The sequence below is a fragment of the Lissotriton helveticus genome, chromosome 9, assembly GCF_964261635.1.
Source record: "Lissotriton helveticus chromosome 9, aLisHel1.1, whole genome shotgun sequence".
Classification (NCBI taxonomy): domain Eukaryota; kingdom Metazoa; phylum Chordata; class Amphibia; order Caudata; family Salamandridae; genus Lissotriton; species Lissotriton helveticus.
Genome location: NC_136070.1, coordinates 707,451,275 through 707,466,261, shown reverse-complemented (window position 1 = coordinate 707,466,261; position 14,987 = coordinate 707,451,275). Strand labels below are relative to the sequence as shown.

General features: G+C 47.3%; 1 long non-coding RNA gene across 1 annotated transcript; it reads left to right on the top strand.

Moving 5' to 3' along the window:
- Nucleotides 1-6,148: 6,148 nt before the first annotated feature.
- On the top strand, nt 6,149-14,521 carry LOC144782940 (uncharacterized). Its single transcript, XR_013601324.1, has 3 exons — nt 6,149-6,264; nt 14,189-14,256; nt 14,340-14,521. It is a non-coding gene; the product is annotated as an uncharacterized LOC144782940 (long non-coding RNA).
- Nucleotides 14,522-14,987: the final 466 nt, after the last annotated feature.

Genomic DNA, 14,987 nt, shown 5'->3' with positions numbered 1-14,987 from the left:
TTAGACGGGGACACCTTGTGCCCCATCTCGGCCAGGGAATACAAGATTGTAAGTGACGCACGCTCGCAGTCACGTTCAGAACGGGCTGTGATCAATAGATCATCGACATACTGGGGCAGGGCAGTGTCAGTTGGCATGTGAATATTGTCTAGTTGTCTTTTAAGCGCTTGACTGTAAATACTAGGACTTTCTGTGAAACCTTGAGGAGCTCGTGTGAATTTATAGCTCCTTCAATTTAAACAGAATCCGAAAAGGAATTGGCTGTCTGGATGAATGGGGACACTAAAGAATGCGTTCTTGAGATCAATAACAGTGAAGAACGTAGCTTCTGAATCAATAGCAGTTAATAGGGAAGAAATATCTGGAACCACTGGGTACTGGGGTATGATACATTTATTAAGTTCTCGAAGGTTAATCACTAATCGATAAACTGGAGGTGCATTTGGATCAGTACGTTTCAGAATCGGAATGATAGGAGAATTACATACATTGGAGTCAGTTTCTACAACTACTCCTTGAGCAATAAGCTCGTCAATAATTTTGGATAAGGCTGCTACAGCCTCAGGTGGCAATTTGTACTGTCGGATTCGTGGTAATACAACACCTTTCTTCAGAGTAACACGATGGGGTGTGATGTGCATACAGCCTACATCAGTTGGACCTTGCGCCCATAAATGCTGTGGTACATTCAATAATCTTGGATCAAAATCACGTAATACATAATGACCTTTAAAATCTCGCAGAAACAGTCGCACCCCTTCTGGGGAGCAGCATATAACTGCTCCTAATTCTTTCAGAGTCTTTATACCAAGTAAGTTCTCTGGACAGGATTTCATTAGTAACAAGTCTGTAGTTCGGGACAATGGACCAACTTCTAGAGTAACTGGTTTCGATATTTCATTAACAATAGGCTTTCCTGAAAATCCAAGGGAAACATTTCTAGAGCCTGAGAGCGGAGCCCCTGGAACCTCGTCATGACTGATGGTAGTCCTACTTGCCCCTGTATCAATCAGAAACTTTCTGTCTTTCCCTAATACTTGACTATGCACATAGGGACCCTCTTGATCTACAGGAATCTCGATGAGAGGCAAGCCAACCTCCCTCTCTAGGCTGTTTCATGAATACGGCTGATAATCTGGATACTCTGACTGTGCGTACTGGTACATCTGCTGTGTAACGTGCTGTGTGGCAGCTATAGGCTGCGGTACTGTAACTGTCTGTTGTGCATTCTGCGGTGGCTGGGAAGTCTGTGAAACTTGTTCTTGTCTAGGAGGACGTGGTCTCTCTTTTGTCTTACCAGTAGCTATGTTGTGTTTCAGAACTGCACATTCGTTTATATAATGACCTGGCTGTTTACAGTAATTGCATGTCCCTTTAACGGGAGCTGCAGGATGACTAGCTTGATTCGTACCCCTCTTCTGACTGTCTTGCGGAACAGACTGTGCAACTAGTACTTTCATTTTCGTGTCTTTCATACGTCTCCTTTCATGTTCCTGCTCCTCCCTAATTCTGTTCTGGTGATACTGTAACATCTGGAGCATCTGTGACGGAGTATTAGCTTGCCAGGTACTTTCGACTTTCAGTACTCGATTTTTAACTTGTGTACTTGAATTCTCGACTAGCTTGGTAACAAAAAGATGTGGATACGATTCACTACTTGTTTTCAGACCACTATTAATAATGAAACATTTCTCAAATCTAGAATAAAAATCACTAGTGTCTTCATCTTGTTTCTGTTTACAGGCTGAGATGGCATCCCAGTCTTCCTTTTTCGTGGCTAGTAATCTTGGCAAGACTTGTAGCAATGCTTTAGCTTTTTCCCCAAGACCGGTACCTGGAACTCGTGTATTATCTTCAGTCTCTAATGCGGTCCAATCTATCTTTTTCTCTCCCACCTCCCATTCTTTTTCTTTAAGTTTTTCATATATACCCGCAGGCAACAGGACCTTTAACATTTTAATGATATCAGGATACGTGTATTCTCCCATACGGAGCATGTCCTTTAATTCACGGTGGAACCTTGCTGGATCTTTATCGTGACAAGGTATTAACTTTTTCATTTCCAGAAGTTCTATTTTCGTGATAGGGGTGTAAACAAACACTCGTTCTAGACCACCCCCCTCTCCCTTAACTGGATGTACTTCTCGTAACGGATTCTGTCTGTCGATGTAGAATGATTTTCTTACTGGAGGTGGGACAGGAACAAAATGTGGATTCAAGAACGTTCTGTATTTGTGGCGCTGTTCTAGTATGACACTAATTAAATCGGTACCTAGACCTTTCCATCTGTATTGGAGTAACTCGTTCAGCACATCATGTAAAGGACCTGGATCAGAATGCTGATCCTCATACAATGTAATGAGGTGTTGGATCATATACGTACCCACCAGACGCTGCTCGGCTGGGGGCAGTTTCAGAAACGTTTGGGCCACTATTTCATCTGGAAACGTGGTGGAATCACTAGTCCATCGTACTGCTGATCGGGCTAGCTCTTGTTCATGCATGGTACTAGGCTCACTATAACCTATTCGTGATTTCAGAATTTGATCGGTGGCCTGGAATACTTGTTCAAGAGAACACTGTTCTGGTACTGGAGGAGGAAAAACTTTCTTGTAATCTAGACATGAATGTCGGTCGGAAAGTCTAGTTCTACCTACATACGCTATTCTGGAGGGATTCTCGCTGTCTACCTCTTCACTGGAAGAGTCATTCTCTTTCTCGGTTGCTCTTTTTGCTTCCTCCTTCTGGTGTATACTTATAATTTCCTTACGAATTTTCTTGTACATACTTTCTATACTACCTAGTGTCTTGTGTTTTCCCTCGGCTATATTGTCACTCCACCTAGTTAGGCCTTTCATCTCGTCTTGATCTTTATCAGGATAATCTTGTTCTCTTATTAAACAGTTAATCAAGAACTGTAAAATCATATGTTGAATCTCGGCTTTTCTGTGTGCCATAGCTTCGTGAATACTTCCTGGATTCTCTCCTGTACGGACAAAACGATATATTCTGTCTAGATGATCCTTCATGTCGGGCAGGGTGACCAAAAAGTTGGCAACCCGTCTTAAACGTACTGAATATAATACCATGTGATCTTCGCCTGGGACTGGATCATATATACAGTCGGTAAGAAGTCTCTTGAGGTCTGCGTATGTAGCCACTTTTGGCGTACGCTGTAACGCTGCGTCTCGCGGCGTCAGTCGTCTTACTTGAGGCGGGGTGATAGGAGCACCTCCCCCCGCACCTCCTGAACTGGAATCGTCAGTTAATACTGTACGTGCTGGTAGAGTGGCTGGCAAAACGGGTACACCTAATGTGGGCTGGTCCGGGGGCACTGGCACATTAATAGAGTCCCCGGGACCAGTGGCTGGAGGAACAGGAATTACATTATTTACAGGATGCTGAGCGTGAGCAGGCGGAATACGATTTACATATTCCGGGACTGTGTCGTCCAAATAGGACGAAAGAAAAATTTCAGCTGCGGTCGGTTTATGACGTAGCTTAATCGGGACCAATGGTGGCGGTAGATTACAGGGTGCTTCCGGGGTTGCCTTCGGCAAGCCCTCGGCAAGAAGAGGATACATGCCTTTAATAAGGGCATTTCTCTGTCTGTCTGACTGTTCTGCTCTAACTCGTTCACCTTCTTCAATTAATTCCCTTTCTTGGGCTTTTTCTGCGGATTCCCTACTTAACTCTGCTTTTCTGAATTCTTTTTCGGTTCTTTTATGAGATTCTTTGCGCCATAACTCGATGGCATCTTTCTGGGACTGTCTGGCTTTCTTTTTCCATAATGCTTCTTCTACTCGCATGATGCACTCGGCATCCCATGTACCTGATACAGGCCATCTATATTTCTCTTCAAGATGTTTGGTGTAATCCACCCATAAGTCTAGATATAATATGGCATTTAAACCATGCTTGTGATACATAAAATGTCCAGGACTGTCCCTAGGAGGGACAGGAACTGATTCTTCGAGTAACCCCTTTCTGGTTCTGATCTGACGTAATTTCGAGAACAGAGGCATGGCTGAATTATACTTGCGAACACAATACACAATAATCACAGTAATGAAATGGCAAACAAATCACTCATACCACGACATAGAAATACATTAATAACAGTTCGAACAGAATTCTACCTGATACGCTGAAAACATAACACTTGAATTTCTCGAGAACGGACTTACTAGAATTACTGGATGCACTGCTAAAACAGTACAGAACATACCGGTCTCATAAAGAGACACGTCATACCGTATCCACCTAGATGGACACGTCGGACTGGATCTGTGTACCCAAACCCATCGGACCAGGAACAAACTAATGAACCTGTCTAGATACTTCCCCCGCAACGGTACTCACCGGGAAGCAGAAACTGAAGGCCTCGGACTGGACTGGACTGCTACGACGTCTGGTTACTACGCATGCGCTTCGGACCTCTGTCTTCGGTTACAGGTGGGCCTCCGGATACCTCGGACCTTGCTCTCTCGGCTTGGGCTCTGGTCGGGACGAACCGCATTCCACACCGCCTCGTCTGGATGCCGGACCGCAGTTTCCGTCTCCTCCGTGGGCCTGAGGGAGACTTGAAGCAGAAATATCTGCACGTGCACGGTAGAGTTCCGTCACGGCTGTAGAAGGGTCAGGGGGCCTGCGTTACATCGCCGGCGCGTGGGGAAGGGGCTCGTCCCTATTCGGGCGCCATTATGTGGTAAATAAATAATTAATTACCGGTACTATTTTTGAATACATTAATAAAACAGATAGCTCAATAAATAAGAGGCAAGATCCGATGTATCTGAGTCGAACGGGCTTTATTCAGGCATAAGGGAAGGGACAGGATCGGGACAGCCTGAAATAGAATGGCATAGAAGGTAGCTGCAACGTTTCATCAACAATACATGATATATATAGTAAAACATCACAATTACATTACATACAGTAGGCGTAACTAGTGACAAGCGTACGATAAGAACACATGGGCGTGAAAAGAAGGCGTGCACAGGGCGTGCACGTAGACATGTGATGAAAACATCACAGAAGTGTCATAAAGTGGGTGGATACATAGAGGGGGCTACCTGAGCAGCTGGAACCTTTAACCTAGTGGTGCGCGCAAACGGGCCATGACGTGTTACCGGGGAGAACTGGGGGCTATGACTTCTGCACTAGAAGAGGAGACGAAAGTCTGCGATGTCAGGACGACATGTACCTATAGCATATCTGGTATCTGGTGTTTTGGAGTACATGTTGATAGAATCTAAAAGTTATCAGGGCAAAGGATACTTGACACTAAGGCTGGTGCATGCATATATTCTTCGTGTATTGCGTGTGCTATGAATCTTCTATGAATATTAATACAGTAATTCACTTGCATGGAGACAGAAAGACTAGACCATAGCTGAAGCTGTTTATGTGGTTCAGTAGCTTAGGAATGTGAAGACGGAGAGCTGAACTGATAACTAGAGGCATAACATATTCTTGGCAGACAGGCAGGCAGAGCCAGGCCGGGCACCGCGCTGCGTGGCAGGAAGTAAGTGAAGGGTCAGGGATGCAGGTGGGGGCTGCATCGCTCCTCGGAGTGGGTTCAGGAGACTGGAGCTTGAATCTGGTGTCCGGGCCCTTTTGAGGCCTAGAAACGGGGACAATTCAATGAATTAACGTGCATAATGTAAAACATGGGCAACATAGGCCTAATACTCGTTGCTTTCACGAGAACTGGAAACTGGCATACTAACGTTGGACACAACTATAATTGCGTCTTTAATCGATCATAGGGGGATATATGCATATCGATCATGCACATATATCATAGGATGGGGAACACGTAGGCACACATGACAAGGCAAAATTCAATTTTCCTCAACCCGCTACTTCACTTGAAGGTGGGTGACGAGGTACAAATTGTACATTGTCTGGTGTGATTGTTGTTGTCGTGAAGGGCTATGCGCGGATGGTGCAGACAGGCACATGTAGAGTCACCTGTGTGTGGAAATGTGGCAGTGACATTTCACCTGCGAACGTATACAGAACTCTGTTGACACTTGTTGCACATTGTGTTGTCTGTGTGTTGACTTATGTAGATGGTTGGTGTAGTTTTATGTCTGTGATGCCACACTAACGACAGTGACTGTTGTTCTGTTGTGTCTCCCTAGGTGCCTCCTAATTATCCAGGCCTACCTACTGTACATCTTTTGGATACTTCATGGACATTTTGAACACTGTAAATATTGCACTAAAAACAAAGCTGCACCAATTGAAGTGTGTAAGGTATTTTATTTACAAAGATGACATGTGAGGGGTGCGGGCAGATTTACATGAACGTGGTGATGGAGCAGTGAGTTGACAGTCATGGTAAATGAGATCCAAGAGTCAAGTCAAGTCAAGTCAAAATTTGTATAGCGCACTACTCACCCAAAGGGTCTCAAGGCGCTTGAGGGAGGGGGTTCGCTATTTATCAAACAGCCATGTTTTGAGTTGTTTTCTGAAGGAGAGGTGGTTCTGTGTAAGGTGGAGGTCGGTGGGAAGAGAATTCCAGGTTTTGGCTGCTAAGTAGGAGAATGATCTTCCTCCCATGGTGGCTCTTCGGATGCGTGGGATCGCGGCGAGGGCTTGATTGGACGATCGTAGATGGCGGGTGGGGGTGTAGAAGGTCAGGCGCGTGTTGAGGTAACTGGGTCCTAGGTCGTTGAGGGCCTTGTGTGCGTGGGTGAGGAGACAGAACTTGATTCTCTTGTTGACGGGGAGCCAGTGAAGGTCTCTCAGGTGACCGGAAATGTGGTTGTGGCGTGGTATGTCTAGGATGAGTCGGGCGGAGGCGTTCTGAATGCGTTGGAGATTTTTCTGTAATTTGGCTGTGGTTCCGGCGTAGAGGGTATTTCCGTAGTCCAGTCGGCTTGTGACAAGTGCTTGGGTGACCGTCTTTCTTGTTTCGGTGGGGATCCATCGGAAGATCTTTCGGAGCATGCGTAAGATGTTAAAACAAGATGACGAGACGGCATTGATTTGTCTGGTCATTGAGAGGGAGGAGTCTAGTATGAATCCTAGGTTGCAAGCATGGTCCGTAGGTTTGGGCGCGCTGCCTAGGGCCGGAGGCCACCATGAGTCATCCCATGCGGAGGGGGATGATCCAAGGATGAGGACTTCTGTCCTGTCTGAATTCAGTTTTAGGCGGCTGTTCTTCATCCACTCGGCTACGTCTTTCATCCCTTCGTGTAGGTTGGTTTTGGCGGTGTTTGGGTCTTTGGTGAGGGAGAGGATCAGCTGTGTGTCGTCAGCGTAGGAGATGATGTTAAGGTTGTGCTGGCATGCGATGGATGCGAGGGGGCTCATGTAGACGTTTAAGAGCGTGGGGCTGAGAGATGATCCTTGTGGTACTCCACAGATGACTTCGGAAGCCTCTGACCTGAAGGGGGGGAGGCTGACTCTCTGGGTTCTTCCGGCGAGGAACGAGATGATCCAGTCCAATGCGTTTTCTTGTATCCCGACGTTGCTGAGGCATTGTATGAGGGTGCTATGGCAGACCGTGTCAAACGCTGCTGAGAGGTCCAGGAGGATGAGGGCGGCTGTTTCCCCGTTGTCGAGTAGTGTTCGGATGTCGTCTGTGGCTGCGATGAGGGCGGTCTCGGTGCTGTGTTTTGCTCGGAAGCCGGACTGTGTGGGGTCGAGGGAGCCGTTAGACTCGAGGAAGGCGGCGAGCTGGTTGTTGACAGTTTTCTCTATGACTTTGGCAGGGAATGGGAGGAGCGAGATGGGGCGGTAGTTCTTAAGTTCGGTGGGGTCTGCTGTAGGTTTCTTCAGGAGGGCACTGAGTTCGGCATGTTTCCAGCTTTCCGGGAAGGTAGCGGTGTTGAAGGAGCAGTTGATGATGTCCCGGAGTTGGGGTGCGATGACGGAGATGGCCTTGTTGAAGATGTGGTGGGGGCATGGATCGGTTGGTGATCCGGAGTGGATGGAATTCATCAAGCGGATGGTGTCTTCGGTGCTGATTGGGGTCCAGGCGCAAAGGGTGGTGGTGGGGGGCTTCAGTTCGGTGGTGAGGGGAGTGGATTGTTCGCCGAAGCTGTTATGTATGTCAGCGATCTTGCTGTGGAAGAACGAGGCTAGAGAGTCGCAGAGTTCTTGAGAGGGGGTGATGTTGTTGGTGCCGGCGCTGGGGTTGGTAAGCTCTTTGACGATGCTGAAGAGTTCCTTGCTGTTGTGGGCATTGTTGTCGAGTCGATCCTTGAATGCTGATTTCTTGGTGGATCGGATCAGCTGGTGGTGTTTGCGGGTGGCGTCCTTGAGGGCGGTCATGTTGTCTGTGGTTGGGTTTTTTCGCCAGGTTTTCTCGAGGGTGCTGCAGTTTTTTGGGGAGTTTTTGAGGTCGTCATTGAACCAGGTGGCTTTTTTGTTTCCTGGCTTGTTGTGGTGGTTTTTCATGGGTGCTAATTCGTCAGCGCAGCGGGTGATCCATTGTGCGAGATTGATGGCTGCATGGTTTGGGTCCGATGATCTGGTGGGAGGGATTTGGTTTAGCGCTGTGGTGAGCTGGTCGGTGGTAATTTTGTTCCAGTTTCTGCGGGGGACTTGTTGTGGGTGGAGGTGTGTCGTGGTTTTTCTGAAGTTGAAGTGGACGCAGCTGTGGTCCGTCCAGTGAAGTCCTGTGGGGTGATTGAAAGAGATGTGCTTGCTGGAGGAGAAGATTGCGTCGAGCGTGTGTCCGGCGTAATGGGTGGAGGTGTTGACCAGTTGTTTGAGTCCGAGATTGGCGAGGTTGTCCAGAAGGGTGGTGGTGTTGCTATCGTTGTTCTTTTCCATGTGGAAGTTGAGGTCCCCTAGGAGAATGTAGTCCTCGGAGGAGAGGGCGTGTGGGCTGATAAAGTCAGTGATGTCTTCGCTGAATTGTGTGCGGGGTCCTGGGGGTCTGTAGACGAGGGTGCCTCTAAGTGTAGTCTTGGGGTCGGTGTGAATCTGGAAGTGGAGATGTTCAGCGGCTGTGAGGGTGTCGTCAGCGCTGGTCGTGATGCGGATGGAGTTCTTGTGGACGATGGCGATGCCTCCTCCTGTTTGGTTGATGCGGTCCCTTCGGATGATCTTGTAACCGTCCGGGATGGCTATGGCGATGTCGGGCGCTGATGAGGCGTTCATCCAGGTTTCCGTGAGAAAGGCGATGTCCGGAGTCCGTCAAGAGTAGAAACCACATGGATGTGGTGACCCAGTCCAACAGACAGGTGCCTTTGACAAGACAGTGTGGGGAAGGACATTCCAAACAGTCAATGCAATGGGGAAGAGGGTTGCTATCAGGGCTGGCTCTGTGACTGGTATTTGGCTGGTGCTTTGCCTCCAGAGACACCCAGGCTCTTCTTTGGACGCCCCCTTGATCGCTTGGGCGGGGTGGCCTACTGCATTCCCAAGTAATTCAGAAAAGGGGGTGGCGATGAACAGAGTGCCTGAATTAAGCAGACCACTCTTACCCAGTCCAAAGATCAGGGCTTGATCCATCACCGTTTTTTAGCTCACTGCACCATCCCAGCTCAGAACTTGGCTATATGCAAATTAGTCTGTTCCTGTCCCAGTGCATGATGGGAACAGGGCAAACCAAACTACCAAGCCAATTCTTGTACTGGGAAGGAAACAAGCTTCCGGGGACCGGTTTCTGCCATTTCAGGCGTCGTCGGCCCGGCTTGCTTGAATCCTGATGGTGCAATGAGCAAGGGACTCACATCTGAGTATACCCTTCCACGCTTATGGTAGACAAAATGATTCAGAAAAGGGGGTGGTGATGAACAGAGTGCCTGAATTAAGCAGACCACTCTTACCCAGTCCAAAGATCAGGGCTTGATCCAGCACTGTTTTTTAGCTCACTGCACCATCCCAGCTCAGAACTTGGCTATATGCAAATTAGTCTGTTCCTGTCCCAGTGCATGATGGGAACAGGGCAAACCAAACTACCAAGCCAATTCTTGTACTGGGAAGGAAACAAGCTTCTGGGGACCGGTTTCTGCCATTTCAGGCGTCGTCGGCCCGGCTTGCTTGAATCCTGATGGTGCAATGAGCAAGGGACTCACATCTGAGTATACCCTTCCACGCTTATGGTGGACAAAATGATTCAGAAAAGGGGGTGGTGATGAACAGAGTGCCTGAATTAAGCAGACCACTCTTACCCAGTCCAAAGATCAGGGCTTGATCCATCACCGTTTTTTAGCTCACTGCACCATCCCAGCTCAGAACTTGGCTATATGCAAATTAGTCTGTTCCTGTCCCAGTGCATGATGGGAACAGGGCAAACCAAACTACCAAGCCAATTCTTGTACTGGGAAGGAAACAAGCTTCCGGGGACCGGTTTCTGCCATTTCAGGCGTCGTCGGTCCGGCTTGCTTGAATCCTGATGGTGCAATGAGCAAGGGACTCACATCTGAGTATACCCTTCCACGCTTATGGTGGACAAAATGATTCAGAAAAGGGGGTGGTGATGAACAGAGTGCCTGAATTAAGCAGACCACTCTTACCCAGTCCAAAAATCAGGGCTTGATCCATCACCGTTTTTTAGCTCACTGCACCATCCCAGCTCAGAACTTGGCTATATGCAAATTAGTCTGTTCCTGTCCCAGTGCATGATGGGAACAGGGCAAACCAAACTACCAAGCCAATTTTTGTACTGGGAAGGAAACAAGCTTCCGGGGACCGGTTTCTGCCATTTCAGGCGTCGTCGGCCCGGCTTGCTTGAATCCTGATGGTGCAATGAGCAAGGGACTCACATCTGAGTATACCCTTCCACGCTTATGGTGGACAAAATGATTCAGAAAAGGGGGTGGTGATGAACAGAGTGCCTGAATTAAGCAGACCACTCTTACCCAGTCCAAAGATCAGGGCTTGATCCATCACCGTTTTTTAGCTCACTGCACCATCCCAGCTCAGAACTTGGCTATATGCAAATTAGTCTGTTCCTGTCCCAGTGCATGATGGGAACAGGGCAAACCAAACTACCAAGCCAATTCTTGTACTGGGAAGGAAACAAGCTTCCGGGGACCGGTTTCTGCCATTTCAGGCGTCGTCGGCCCGGCTTGCTTGAATCCTGATGGTGCAATGAGCAAGGGACTCACATCTGAGTATACCCTTCCACGCTTATGGTGGACAAAATGATTCAGAAAAGGGGGTGGTGATGAACAGAGTGCCTGAATTAAGCAGACCACTCTTACCCAGTCCAAAGATCAGGGCTTGATCCATCACCGTTTTTTAGCTCACTGCACCATCCCAGCTCAGAACTTGGCTATATGCAAATTAGTCTGTTCCTGTCCCAGTGCATGATGGGAACAGGGCAAACCAAACTACCAAGCCAATTTTTGTACTGGGAAGGAAACAAGCTTCCGGGGACCGGTTTCTGCCATTTCAGGCGTCGTCGGCCCGGCTTGCTTGAATCCTGATGGTGCAATGAGCAAGGGACTCACATCTGAGTATACCCTTCCACGCTTATGGTGGACAAAATGATTCAGAAAAGGGGGTGGTGATGAACAGAGTGCCTGAATTAAGCAGACCACTCTTACCCAGTCCAAAGATCAGGGCTTGATCCATCACCGTTTTTTAGCTCACTGCACCATCCCAGCTCAGAACTTGGCTATATGCAAATTAGTCTGTTCCTGTCCCAGTGCATGATGACAACAGGGCAAACCAAACTACCAAGCCAATTCTTGTACTGGGAAGGAAACAAGCTTCCGGGGACCGGTTTCTGCCATTTCAGGCGTCGTCGGCCCGGCTTGCTTGAATCCTGATGGTGCAATGAGCAAGGGACTCACATCTGAGTATACCCTTCCACACTTATGGTGGACAAAATGATTCAGAAAAGGGGGTGGTGATGAACAGAGTGCCTGAATTAAGCAGACTGGATAAGAGTGGACTGGGTAAGAGTGGTCTGCTTAATTCAGACACTCTGTTCATCACCACCCCCTTTTCTGAATCGTTTTTGGCCACTATAGGTGTGGCAGGGTATACTCAGACATGAGTTCCTTGCTCACTGCTCCATCAGGATTCAAGCAAGCCGGGCCGACGAGGCTGAAATGCCAGAAACCGGTCCCCGGTAGCTTGTATCCTTTCTGGTGAAGAATTGGCTTGGTAGTTTGGTCTGCCCTGTTCCCCTGATGCACTGGGCCAGGGACAGACTCATTTGCATATAGCCAGGTTCTGAGCTGGGATGGGGCAGTGAGCTAAGTAACGGTGATGGATCAAGCCCTTATCTTTGGACTGGGTAAGAGTGGTCTGCTTAATTCAGACACTCTGTTCATCACCACCCCCTTTTCTGAATTGTTTTTGGCCACTATAGGTGTGGCAGGGTATACTCAGACATGAGTCCCTTGCTCACTGCTCCATCAGGATTCAAGCAAGCCGGGCCGACGAGGCTGGAATGCCAGAAACCAATCCCTGGTAGCTTGTATCCTTTCTGGTGAAGAATTGGCTTGGTAGTTTGGTCTGCCCTGTTCCCATGATGCACTGGGCCAGGGACAGACTAATTTGCATATAGCCAGGTTCTGAGCTGGGATGGGGCAGTGAGCTAAATAACGGTGATGGATCAAGCCCTGATCTTTGGACTGGGTAAGAGTGGTCTGCTTAATTCAGACACTCTGTTCATCACCACCCCCTTTTCTGAATCGTTTTTGGCCACTATAGGTGTGGCAGGGTACACTCAGACATGAGTCCCTTGCTCACTGCTCCATCAGGATTCAAGCAAGCCGGGCCGACGAGGCTGAAATGCCAGAAACCGGTCCCCGGTAGCTTGTATCCTTTCTGGTGAAGAATTGGCTTGGTAGTTTGGTCTGCCCTGTTCCCATGATGCACTGGGCCAGGGACAGACTAATTTGCATATAGCCAGGTTCTGAGCTGGGATGGGGCAGTGAGCTAAATAACGGTGATGGATCAAGCCCTGATCTTTGGACTGGGTAAGAGTGGTCTGCTTAATTCAGACACTCTGTTCATCACCACCCCCTTTTCTGAATCGTTTTTGGCCACTATAGGTGTGGCAGGGTATACTCAGACATGAGTCCCTTGCTCACTGCTCCATCAGGATTCAAGCAAGCCGGGCCGACGAGGCTGATATGCCAGAAACCGGTCCCCGGTAGCTTGTATCTTTTCTGGTGAAGAATTGGCTTGGTAGTTTGGTCTGCCCTGTTCCCATGATGCACTGGGCCAGGGACAGACTAATTTGCATATAGCCAGGTTCTGAGCTGGGATGGGGCAGTGAGCTAAATAACGGTGATGGATCAAGCCCTGATCTTTGGACTGGGTAAGAGTGGTCTGCTTAATTCAGACACTCTGTTCATCACCACCCCCTTTTCTGAATCGTTTTTGGCCACTATAGATGTGGCAGGGTATACTCAGACATGAGTCCCTTGCTCACTGCTCCATCAGGATTCAAGCAAGCCGGGCCGACGAGGCTGAAATGCCAGAAACCGGTCCCCGGTAGCTTGTATCCTTTCTGGTGAAGAATTGGCTTGGTAGTTTGGTCTGCCCTGTTCCCATGATGCACTGGGCCAGGGACAGACTAATTTGCATATAGCCAGGTTCTGAGCTGGGATGGGGCAGTGAGCTAAATAACGGTGATGGATCAAGCCCTGATCTTTGGACTGGGTAAGAGTGGTCTGCTTAATTCAGACACTCTGTTCATCACCACCCCCTTTTCTGAAGCATTCCCAAGTAAGCCACAATAATTGGCCAACTCAAAGATGGCGGCGGAATCAGTTCTATCCATGGGAGTGACATATGCCTAAAATAATGTTAGTCCTGTTTCAATCTCCAAACAGCAATTTCCCTCTTTTTTTTTTTTTTTTTTTTTTTAACGATAGGATATTTTATTTAAGGTAACATAAAGGAAATGTTACAGTAAAAAAGCAGTTCTCCTTGCTATACTGCTGATTAAAATTGAAATTCCCAAGTAAGCCACAATAATTTGCCAACTCAAAGATGGCGGTGGAGTTTGTCCTATCTATGTGAGCGACATATGCCTAAAAAATGTCAGTCCTGTTTCGATCTCCAAACGACTGGCTTTATAAACACAGTACTTGGCTGCACTTAATCCTTGCTTCATTTTGGGTGCATGCGGCCACGCTGACGATTCATTGAGCTCTTCATGCAGGTGATAACTTGAAATTAGTCCTGATTACACTAAGGAATAGGTATGCTGCAACAAAATATTTCATAGATTTTTGTTGCTTTTGATTTACAGATCTCTTGTCTTCCATAAAGAATTAAAGTAAAGGGGAAGACTCTGTGCGACATCAATTTACGCAGTAGGTAATGACACATCAAGCATTTTTTTTAAAAACTGGCTGTCCATAGATTAAATGTAGCATTGATTTAAGCATTTTCTCAAACAGATCGACAATTCTTAACCGTCCGCATTAAACTGCGAGAGTAATTTTGAGCTGAAGCAACCGAAATACATCCAAGTGGAAGATTATATATGCCACTTACTATACAGGAGGTATGATCTCATTTAAGTTAACCTTTAACCCCAGCCCCATTGAAAGTCTAACAGTGCTAATCGAGTTATTCTAATTTCTACACAGGGCATTATCGATCGCCTTTTTTAATCATCAATAAAGTGTATTTGGAGGCTACAAGACCCCATTTTATCAGGTATATATAGATCATAGGTAGATTTCGTGATTTGTAAACCTTTGCATTTAGTAACTGGATTATAAACTTTGTAGTAAATGGAGTGTAAGGACATGCAAATTCTCCCATTGCATAATACCAACTTTTTCTCCGCCTTTAGGGCTGTTAGAATGTTTTGCAAATAAATATTTCGAGTATGTGATCAAGACCATACCCTTACATGTTGTAGGAATTTCCATCTAAAAATCTGTGTGATTAAATCAAAAGTCTTTTCGATTAGAACTCCAAGTATGTGAGTGCTTCAGTAAGACAAATACATCCTGCAAACACAATGTTTATAAATATTTAAAAAGGGTTAACACAAACAGTAGTGTTATGATAAACACGCCCAGCTTGTGATGTAAAGT